Source organism: Tympanuchus pallidicinctus, unplaced genomic scaffold (genome assembly GCF_026119805.1).
Source record: "Tympanuchus pallidicinctus isolate F22 unplaced genomic scaffold, pur_lepc_1.0 scaffold17, whole genome shotgun sequence".
In the NCBI taxonomy this organism is placed as follows: domain Eukaryota; kingdom Metazoa; phylum Chordata; class Aves; order Galliformes; family Phasianidae; genus Tympanuchus; species Tympanuchus pallidicinctus.
This window is the reverse complement of record NW_026294690.1, coordinates 9781623-9793155: the sequence shown is the minus strand read 5'-3', so window position 1 is coordinate 9793155 and position 11533 is coordinate 9781623.

The following is an 11533-nucleotide window of genomic DNA, read 5'->3' as shown; positions in this document are numbered from 1 at the left end:
TCCTGAAATGAGACCATCACATTTCCCATCAGTGCTGACTCATAAAATGGCAGGTTCATTAAAGATGAAATACACAAAAACTACTGTGTGAGCTGTTTCATATTATGTGATTGGCTTTCCCCCGCATCTTGACTTCCCTGAGCCAAGAGTATCAAAGTAATTTGATTTTAAAATGTGTCATCTCATTAATAAAAATGTAGTTGAAGGCTCCATCTTATTTATTGTCCAAATTACTGTAGTTCTTCGAGGCCTGGCCTGCAGCTCTGCTTAGTTAGAGACCATCTATTTGAAATTCAGGAGGTAAGTCTTAGAATCATCAAGGTTAGAAAAGACCACTAAGACCATCTAGTGCAACCGTCCACCTCCCATCAGTATTGCCCACTAACCACGTCCCTCAGTGCCACATCTGCATGGCTCTTGAACACTTCCAGGAATAACTCCACCACCTCCCTGGGCAGCCTGTGCCAGTGCCCACCCACTCCTTCAGAGAAGTTTTTCTTAATATCCCACCAGAAATCTCTTCTGTTTCCTGCCTCAGACACTGCCGCACCACAGGAGACTTTCCAAAGGGCTGAGAAGGGCTCAGCATGAGTCCGTCAACCTCACCACTCTCTTGGCTTCCTTCAATACACCCCTGCAAAATCTCCTCTCCAGCCAAGAGCCCTGGAGAAATCCAGCAGAAATGGAGCTCCAAGCCAAGATCGCTTACACTACACTCCAGCCACTCAGTGTCACTGCTGTGCCACAACCACACATCACCCTTTCTGCTGCTTTTATAGCAGGCGTACCACTGTGTTTTGTATCCAGTGACTCTCCTCCAGGTACAGCCCTGTACAGCAGCGTCAGCTGCAGTGATCCTGATGTCCCATGTTTATCCTGTCCCTTCTGACAGCCTCCACAGCATATTCCCTCAGTTTTCAAAGCCTGTTTTCCAGTTGCTTTGAATTCCATTTGTGCTTAGAGATACGCCTCACTCCTCAAGCTCCATGCACCCTCACCAGTGAGGTTTTTAAAGCAAGGCCATAGCTGGAAGTTGTCACTGATACACGATGCAGAACAAAATCCAGCAAGCTCAAATGGAGCTAGATTGGCTCAGTGGGGCTAACAATAGATGAGTGGGGTCTTATCAGCCTATGGAGCAGATACAATGCAGGTGCAGTGTGCAGGGAGCAGATAGCAGCTCTGCAAAGGGCCCAGCCTGGCTGGTGATAGTGTGGGCTTCTCTTATTTTCCTCACCAGTTTTGACACTGTTGTTTTAAAGCCAGCACCTTTCTGACCACGGCCACTGCACTAGCAGTGAAAAGAAATAAAAGTGACTGACGGCCCAATAGAGGAGGGCTGCGATGAAATGTCTCAGTAGGGCACGTTTGTACCCATGGGGCACTGCTGCTCCAGGCAGTTTATTCCTTGCTCCAAATGCATTTGCTGGATTTAATGACAAGTTTCTTGTCACTTCTGCAATCAGTCCTATCAAAGAGAGGTGATTTTGCATGGAGCAGGTCCTGTATTTTTTATCCTTTGTTTTGCTATTTTGTTGCTGTTGTTGTTGTTGAGGGGCTGCCAGCTGTCTCCCAAAACAGGTCACTATGGTTCATGGCAGTAACCAAGGTCATTAGCCAGATGTCTTCTCCCAACATTTGTAACTAGCAAAGCTAAAAAGTATAACCTCGGATTGTTCTATACAAGAAATCTCCAAACTGTAAATATGCATCAGTAAGAGAAAGTATTTATTTGCCAGTGGAACATTTTAATGAGTGGATGGCTCAGCAAATCTTGTAGACAGCTGCTTTCCCTTCTGCAGATACTGAGATTTATAGTAGAAAGGGAGGGGGGAAATAAGTAGCCAGGGGAGTGTAGTGGTGAGGGGATAAATCAGGTATGCTTGGGTCTCATCTCATCCTCTGGTTTGGCTGGTCTGACAGTTCTGCAGCTCTCCCTTCTTTCAACCAACCATTAATGATCCCATTCAATGGGAGCCTGTGGCCAAGAACAGACATATCACCCACTGACAATAATCACCCATTGGTTAGAACATTACGGAGCAATCTATCCTGGGCAGACTGATCTAATGGGTGGTAACCCTGCCCATGGCAGAGGTGCTGGAACTAGATGGTCTTCGAGGTACCTTCCAACACTAGCCATTCTGATTCTATGATTCTACATTCATACAAAGGGTAGCTTTTAAATATCAAGTGCTCATGGAATACTGATGGAGGGGCAGGAGCCTAAGAAAGTCAAAACAGTGATGTATTTTTGCATTTCTGGGGAGATTTTTCATACTTGTTTCCAACAAATAGGTTTTTAAGCCTTTTACGCTCCTAACCAATTACATGATCATAGGATCATTGAATTATATAGAATCACAGAATGGCTTGGGTTGGAAGGGACCTCAAAGATCATCCTGTTCCAACCCTCCTGCTTTGGGGGTTGGATATTTCTGATAGTATTTCTGATGAATACTATTCCCAAAACCCAAATCACTGTACCGAGAGGAACGGAATCCAGAAGAAAAAAAAAATCTGTCCTGATGCTTGTAGACTAGAGACAGAGCAATAAGCCCAACATGCATTTTACAGTAGACCCCTCCTAGTGATCATAACCTCCAACAGCACAATGCTTCTGTAAAACACAGTCCTAAGAAAAGCTATTAATAGCAAAAAAAACCACCAAATCAAAACAAACAAACGAAAACCAAAAAAAAAAAACAACCACCAAACACGACAGTACAACCACCAAAAGAACTTACAGCATATTCTCAAGTGATTAACAAGCTCTCTGAGCTGCTCCTTGAATCAATCTTTCTGACAATGAAATTTTCACTTCCCTTGGACCTTTACTCCTAGCAGGAGGAGGGAGCTCACATCCTGACTTGCCAATTGGCAGCAATGTATTCAGCTGGGGAATCTGCTGTATCAGTGACAGTGTAGACTAACTCTTGTCCTGACACTGCATTATATTTTGAGGTGAAGCAATTTAAATCAAGAATAGTCATCTTCCAACTTTGAAAAACACAGAAATAACCCTAAAAGGTGTTGCTGTTCTCTCACCTAGGTATTGCAAACAGTCTGTTAGATGCTGGAATAAAAGCTAATCTTACATCGTCTCCAGAAGCACTTTCAGGTTGTTTGCTAAGACTCAGAAGAGAGACCAGTTGGACACAGGGAATCAAAGAATGCGCCTGCAGGAACGAGAAGGTCTTGCTGTCGAGGTCATACAGATGAAAACATCAACAGAATACATAAGACACTTTGCACTTTCCTTATTTATCCAAAAAGCTATTTTTGTTTATTAAAACCTAGTTACTAGCTGCATCTTGCCAATAACCTGGAGTGCTTGCTTGGTTAATTTAAGCAAGCAGAGCTTTGACGAAGTAATTTTACCATCCTCGGGGATCTGCCAGCTTATGCCGGTCTTCACTATTTCAGATGAAATTGAGTTAATTTTCGCTGAAATTGCTTCTTAGCAGACAAACACATTCCCCATCATTGCAAGCTTATGCCTCTGCAGCTCTATTATTCTTTAATTTACACACCCCGGCAGCGAGGGATTAATGCCTGAGACATACAAAAGGCTACAGCGTGGAGAGGAGAAGTGGAGGAGAGAGAAAGAAAGAGTGGATGCTCTGTGGGGAATAGGTAATGGTGTTTCAGTTGTATAGTCAAAACATTTAAAGTTTGGCATTAATATGGAGTCAGCTCTTGTCCTTTCACTCTGAAAATCCATCATCTAAAATCTCAAGGCAGAAAACATCCCAGCTATTCTGACCACGGCAATCCCTGCAGGAATACGAGCCTGGAGGACAATCACTGGGGTATTGTAGATTCCTCCATCACAGGCTGATTGCTGGAAGTGAAGGTGGAGCAGAAGCACACAGGAAGGTTGCATTTCACCTCTGTGCCTTCCACCACGCTCATGCTTCAACCAGGAGTTCTGGGAAGGTGCTGCTGCCAAGGCCCTGGGGGTTCCTTCAGATGTTCTAAAACTAAAATACTGCATTCTTGAAAGCATCCAGACAGAAATATGAATAGTGCCAAAGCATCTGCAAAATGGGAAAAAAGGATTACCCTGTTTTGTTTTTTCTTTCTAACAGAAGTGCCAAATTCAGCTGTCTCTGTGAATTTTCTAGTAAGATTTTAAGATAGCAGAATTTTAAAGCAGTCCTTGCTGATGACTGAGATGAACAGCAACTATGTTTTTTTTTTAGATTATTGCTTCAGTTTTCCTTCCTCAGTCGAACAGCTAACAGTTTCCTCTCTTTTTGTAAATAGCTCTGAGTTACACATGGGTAATTGGATAAAATACAGCAATCCCACATCATGTGCTGCTATACACGTAGCAGTGCTGTAATTGAACATTTAAATTCCTTGTCTTCCTTTGAAGGCCCACCCTTCCTTCCACTTCTCTGGCCACCAGTGTTGCATCAGTGCAGCAGTACATACCAATATCCAGCACATTCCAGCATCCTTCTTCCACACAAACACATCCATGCTTTCTCCTTGCTACCTTCTGCACATGAGAAGCTCTCTACCAGCCCAATTTATTATTCCACCTACAAATCTTTTCTTGTTTTCTCCTTCAATATGATGCCAACTAAATCTGGACATGACAGCTGATATGTTGGACCACCATATCTCTCACATGCTTTCTGACTTTTTATTAGCTGATAAGCCCTTTGCAGGCCAGAGCTTGTTCTTGAGCACCCTGTCATCTCAAGTGCATGACTTGATATCTACAAAATTAGCAACAAAAGAAGAAAGCTCTAGAGATAATTTTCCCTCCTGAGGTCTGTCCTCCACAGAATCATAGGGTATTCCAAGTTGGAAGGAACCAATTTAGACCATTGAACCCAAATTCCAACTCCACACAGGACCACACAAAGTTCAGATCATATGTCTGAGAGCATTATCCAGATGCTTCTTGAGCTCCATCAAACTCTGTGCCATGATCACTTCCCTGGGGAGCCAGTTCTAGTGCCTAACTGCCCGTCCTTGGTTGCTGTAGAAGGGACAGAATTGGGAAGAAGGTCTCCAGTAGAATTCATGTTGATGAAAACTGAGGATACTCTACTTCCCTCCAGAACTGACCTTACTTTCATACTGGGCTAGCATCAGCTAGAGAGTGGAACATCTCAGCATCTGGGCAAGTCATTACTGAACTCAGGAGTAGGTCAGGGTGAGAAAACAGGTATTACTGTCTTGCATTAAAGAGAAGAACCTTTGTGGATGGAGAAGGGCCAAATTTGAAATCAAAAGAAATCTCCTTTCTATTCACAGAAGAGTGAAGAGAGGAGAAAACAGAAGAAAGGCACCAAAAAAAAAGAAAAAAGGTTCAACCAAAGTGAGTAACAAATACCAAAAAGTGTAGGGCTTGTATTTGGGCTATGAGTCTTATCCTCTGGTAGAAATTCCCTGCCTCTTGCAAAGAGCTGAGCATCAGCCTAAAAAGATGTATTAAACTATCTTAAAAGATGTATTAAGCCAGTAGAACAGGGTAGCACCAGCAGCGTGCCAAGAATTGGGTGCAATCGGTGGCTCAAGCAGGTGAACGCTGTCCTCCTTCTACCCTCCAAGAACAACAACTGCCATTTTCTCAGCAAAGTTATTTCACAAATCGGCTCCTTTCAGCTCAGCTGACTTTTAGCCTCATGCATTTTTATACACTCTCTGCAAGAATGAGAAGGATATTTACATTTTTTAATAAGCCTGACAGTTTGAAAGTAATTGGGGATTTATAATGGGTTTGTTTAGGTCTTTTTGTCCACTTGAATTCCAACTACTAGTCTTTGGTCTAACAAGCAATATTATCTCTATGGTGATGAAGAAACCTCAACAGGAGGCCCTGAAGCCAAAGAGGAAAGAACTGGTGTGTTTTGTTTCGTTATGTTATTTATTTTCCTTTGAACCTGCATTTTCAAGTGAAAGCAATATGACAAAATTTAAAGCAAGAGCAAAATTCCTCCAGCCATCCAGTGCTCATATTCTGACTTCTTCCTCTGGTTTGCCTAGGAGCATGTAAACCATCTGATCTCTAGTAAGGTGATTTTCCTTCCTTGAAAAGATTTGTATTTCTTTGTTCAGTGGTGATTCCAAAATGATTTTAACCTTGATTTTCTTCCTGGGGGAAGCAGATGTCTAGAGATAAGGGAGGAATTAACTTGCAAAACTCGAGGTCTGGGATCAGATTCCTGCAACCAAATCTCAAGGACTCAGTTCTGCTTACCCCTATGTGAAAATATGGCTGTAGGTTGGAAGAGAGAAAGGGAAAGCTGGGAAGGGCATTGATCTAGCTATGATAGTGGGATTTTAGTGAGGGCTTCTATCTAAAACAGAAATTCTCAGAGGTCTCTTTGGATTTCCTGACGATGCTGAGGATCACTACTGAGAATGCAGTGCTGACTGGTTACAGGCTCTTCTCCATAACGGATTTAAGGGGTTGCTGACACACCACAGTTGATGTGATATGCTCTGACTCCAAGTTTCTGATTGTATCCTTGCTTCTTTATTCCTCGGCTACCCAACTTTTTAAGAAAAGAAACAACATTCCCTCTATTCTGTCTGAGCAAGGATATAAATGCAATGGAGATCAGCAGGACATAGAGCTAAAATGAAGGCAGGAAATGCCTACCAATAACCACCAAAAATTAATAATAATGAAAAAAGAGCAGGACTAGCACTGCAACCCCTGATCAGCAGACTTCTGCAATTGAGTTCATTTCAGCAGGGGCAAGCACTGAGGAGGGGTGCTTTAGGACATACCTGACTTTATTCAGGGCAGAGCCTTTTGGTTCACATCTTCTCCTCCCTGTGCCTCAGCCCTCCATGGCATACAGCTCACACCACACACTGCTTCCCACTGCCCACGTTACTATTCTTGGAGTAAGTAGAGCTGTAGAAAAAACGACCCTCATAAGCAAAGCAAAGCAGAGTGAGTCGTTGCCATTTGTCTATCCCTTTGCTTGCTCTTGACTGTGCACTTCGGGTTGAATCCTGTGCAGAACACACAACCAAGAAATAGCTTTGTCCACTGAGTCTCAGGCATGGGGCTATACAGCCTTATTTCCTTTCCCTATGGAGCAGAGAGGGACAAAAGGGACAACATACTTTTCTGGTGTTTCCTAGCTTCCAGGAAGAGCTCCTCCAGCCCCTCTGCAGCCCAGAGCTGTAGGAAACTTTCCTCACCACGGCACCTGTGATGATGCTGCATCTCCCAGCACATGCATCATTTGTACTCAGTGATGTGCAGCACCCTATGCGCCTGCACTCCCATGGCCTGTGCACCTCTGGTTTCAGCCCTGGGTTGAGTCTTGTGCAGAACATGAGCATCTCTGATGTGCAAGGGCAGGAGCAGAGGACAAAGTCACTTTCCTCTGAAGCACAGGCTGCTGCCAGAGATCAGGAGTAGATGGGGTCAGGAGGGGCCATGGATTTGAAAGCGCTTTGTGGATTGCTCTGAAAAACAGTGCAGGAGAAAAGAACCTGAGTGAAAGGGGCAATACAGAGGGCAGCAGGTAGGAGGGGGCTGCAGGGAAAGAGGCACAACAAAGGCTGTGCTCACCTGCATGGTTCTGCCCCTGCACATAGTGGCAGGGGATGGGGAGCTGTGGCTGGGGACACACATGCAGGAAGGGACTGAGGAAGAGGAAAAGACAGGGAGAGAGAGAAAGAACTATGGAATGGGAGCAGGAGAAAGGCAGCAGGAGGGAAAGGAGAAAGTGGGAAATGAATTGAAATGAGTTAGAAAATTCCAGGCAGACGAGCTTGAGCATTCAGCAGCTGAGATGTGGAGCTTCATTAGTACAGACCAACGAAGATAGAGACATTAAGGAAGGAAATGTGTGACTCACAGGGGAAAATGGGAAAAACAACACACACCATAGCAGCTGCTCCGTTTACTTCAATTAAAGAACAGCTCAAAGGGTATGTTAAGGGGAAAGGAGGGGGAAGCAAACAAAGGCACAAGCAACAACAAAAAGACAACCAGATAAAGCAATTGTTACCCTCCAGCTCCTAAATGAACTGACTCAGGCGCGTGAACACAGAGAGAGCCTTCCTTACCCTGTGCCTCCAAATGGCACACTGCAGTGAGCTCCAGGGCAGTGGGGGAAGCTGCCAGAGCTTCTCTGTCCTCTCAGTGCCACTCCACAGCAACCCCAGCCCTATTACCCCAGACTTTGCAACCAGCATCAGCAGGATCCAGGCAGCCTCTTGTGGTCACTGTTACAGCTGGCCAAAATGCAAGCACTTTCCTGACCTCCTCCTGTGTTGTATGGAAGCCAACAAACTCACTGAGATTGGCTCAGTGGAACCTCCAATTCCAACTCATTGCAGATTTCAACAGGACAAAAAAAAAAAAAAAAAAAAAAAGTGTTAAGAGTTTATGGGGAAAGAAAGTTTTCTGCTGAGCACCCACTGGCTGCCCTATGTCTCAGTTCCCTCTCGTAAGAGGTTTATCACACTGCTCCAGCTGTGACACTGGTCTGCAAGGGTTAGTTGCTTTGCTCGGTTGACTGAAGTCTCAAATCTGGAGGCCACTGGGTCAGTCCAAATTCATGGCCTTCCCAGGTGACCAGCGTAGACAACTTCACGATGTCAGAAGAGGTCTGCTTTCATTTTCAGTAGGGGAAAATCTTTGTTCAGATTTTATCCTTCTTTCCTTATCTTTGTGGAGGCTCCCTGATTCCTGGATACTGCGAATCCATGACCCTTGGCTGACTTGTTCCTTATACAAGCACAGCAGTGGATTTCATGACAAAGTCTCATGGTCTCAGGATAATTACCTGCCCAAAGTTTCAGATGGAATGCCCAGATACAAGCAAACTCCCAAACTCCTGACATTTATCACTCTAAAGAGCAGCCAGCAAAGAAGCGGCCCCTATCAGATAAGCAGCGTCAGTCAAGATTTCAATGTAGTCGGCTGTGACTTGAAAAGGACACATCACAGTGTATGTGCAGAATGAAGCATGGCAAATGTTAAATCTCTACAGTGCTGGAATCAGCACAATGGATCCCATCTCCATACGTGATAATGGGAACTCATAATTCTCTTACGCGAACTTTAATGCCAAAAAGTTGCTGCAGGGAGTCACTGAGGACATGAAGCCTTTTTCTTCAAAGCTTCTGAGATAGGCAGCATTAAACACATTCATTTTGAGCTGGCTGTGCGTTAAGCTTCCACTCTGTCCCTTCATCTCTTCCCAATCAAGCTGTGTCTCAGTCAGCACCCAGTTGTTAATTCTGGATGGATTAAAGAGCATGAGAAAGTGCTTTTTTTTCTTTTTTTTTGGGGGGGGGGGAAATCATGTTTATCCATCACTCATCTGGGTGAGTGTTAAACTTTAGATCTTCTGCCTCTCTAATGATAAATTGCATCGCAGTGTATTCAGAGCCTTTGCTTTGCACAGTAGTGGGGATTTTTGATCTAAAGGCTTCTTTTTGCCCAAGATTAAACCTGAATTTGGATCACCCTTTAGAGTCTAATTGTGTAGGATTTTGGTGTTACTGCTGCAAGGCCACAGAGTGTATTTACGGGAAGAAGAGGACAGGAATTCCCCTAGTATCTGGCAGAGCTCAGGAAATTTAAGTAATATTTTATGTAGAGGAGAAAATGAAATCCAAAGACAGCAAAAACACTTTTCCTTACTCAGTGTTCAAGATGACAAAAAAGGAGGATATTCTTTTTAATCAAATCCCTAGAATTCATGCCAGCTACCAACTAATGACAACTGAAAAGAAGCGTTGACCAGTTTCAGACCCTCTCAATGGAGATGTGGGTGGACAGGGATCAGACTGACAGTAAGTTCTTCAAAACTGTGAAGTTTTGACACCGTGTTAGGCATAATTACGCCTGTCAAAGCCGATATACTGCTGGAAATTTTCTTTTGCAGAAATAATGGTAGAAGAAGTTGTGCAAAACTCTCCACATTGTTTCTGGATGCCTCAAAGCCTTTTTGGCAGGCAGGTGGTATCTAGGTTGGCAGTGAAGCTCTGAATCACTACAGGACTGAACAATTTGAAGCACCTTCTTTTCTTGATTCAAAAAAGTCTGCTCTTTGCATTTTGAAATTGTCACCACTTGAAGAGGCATTAGAAATATCAGTTGTACAAAGACCCCAGAAAAGGGCAAAAACATCAGCATAGTAAGGAAATACATGATGACACTGTGCTGATTGGTAACATTAACACCTGGTTCAGCCCTTCAAGAAAATTCAAGAAAAAAAGGATATGTTTCCCTCTTCTCCAAAAACGTATCCCCTTGTGAAATCCAAGCACAGCACTAATGGTAACCAAGGCATACACACAAAAGCACTCCCCAGCCCAATTTCTTGCCAGTCGTACAAAAATCATAAAATCACAGAAGCATTAAGGTTAGAAAAAATTCCAAGATAATTCAGTCAAACTGTCAACCCACCTCCACCATGCTCACCATTCACCACATCCCTCAGTGTCACATTCACATGGTTCTTCAAAACCTCCAAGGATGGTGACACCACCACCTCACTGGGCAGCCTATGCCAGTGTCTTACCACTCTTATAGAGAATAAATGTTTCCTAATTATCCAACTAGAACACCCCCTGGGGCAACTTAAATCCATTACCTCTCCTCTTATCACTGTTACCTGAGAAAAGAGTCCAACCTCTAGCCTTCCACAACCTCCTTTTAGGCAGCTGTAGAAAGCAGCAAGGTCTCTCCTGAGCATCCTCTTCTCCAGACTGAACCACCCCAGTTCACTCAGCCAGTCCCCTTAAGATTTGTGCTCTGCTCCAGACCCCTCACAGCTTCATTGCCCTTCCTCGGACACACACAAAAAATACAGAATGCTTAACGAATGTACATGTCCTCCTTGCAAAGATGATGTAAAAAGTTCCACTCAGAAGAGCAGTTTTCCCTCACAATAAAGAAAGCTCAGCCAGACAAAGGCGAGGTAGAAAGTAGGGCAGTTTTCTCCTCAGCTCTTAGCACATTCCATACTAGATCCCAGTGCTCACCTTGCCCCTGTGGATCTGGAAAACTCTCATAGCAATCCTAGACTATGCTGAGTACATAATAACAAGAGCCAGAGCTAACACATTGATGTATATGAGCATTACATCAGAGCCACTGACATTGCTGCAGATGAGGCTCATTTTCCTGCCCAGCAGCACTTCCTCCATTGCCACAGCGCCACATGTTTCCATCTACAGAAGCCCTCGGGAGCAGGAAGGTCAGGGCTCAGTGCATAAGGACAAAATCCTGATCCGGATGAGATGAAATTAATAGAGAAGGGATAGAGCGTGCATAACGCTGTGAGCCTCTTAGATAAAAGCTCATTGTCTTCACTGAGAGCTGTGTTTGAATAAGAACAGGGAAGTTAAGGGTTTGGCAGGCTGTATGTAAAACATTGCAGAACGGCTGCTATGTGCATGCAGCTAGTTTCCATGCATAATATATATAGGAGCGTGCCATATGTTTAAAGCATCAGGCAATCGGGCCAATCTTGGATCATATTATCAAGCTTTCCTATGGTGTTGCATTTGTTCTAAACAGATGCATTTC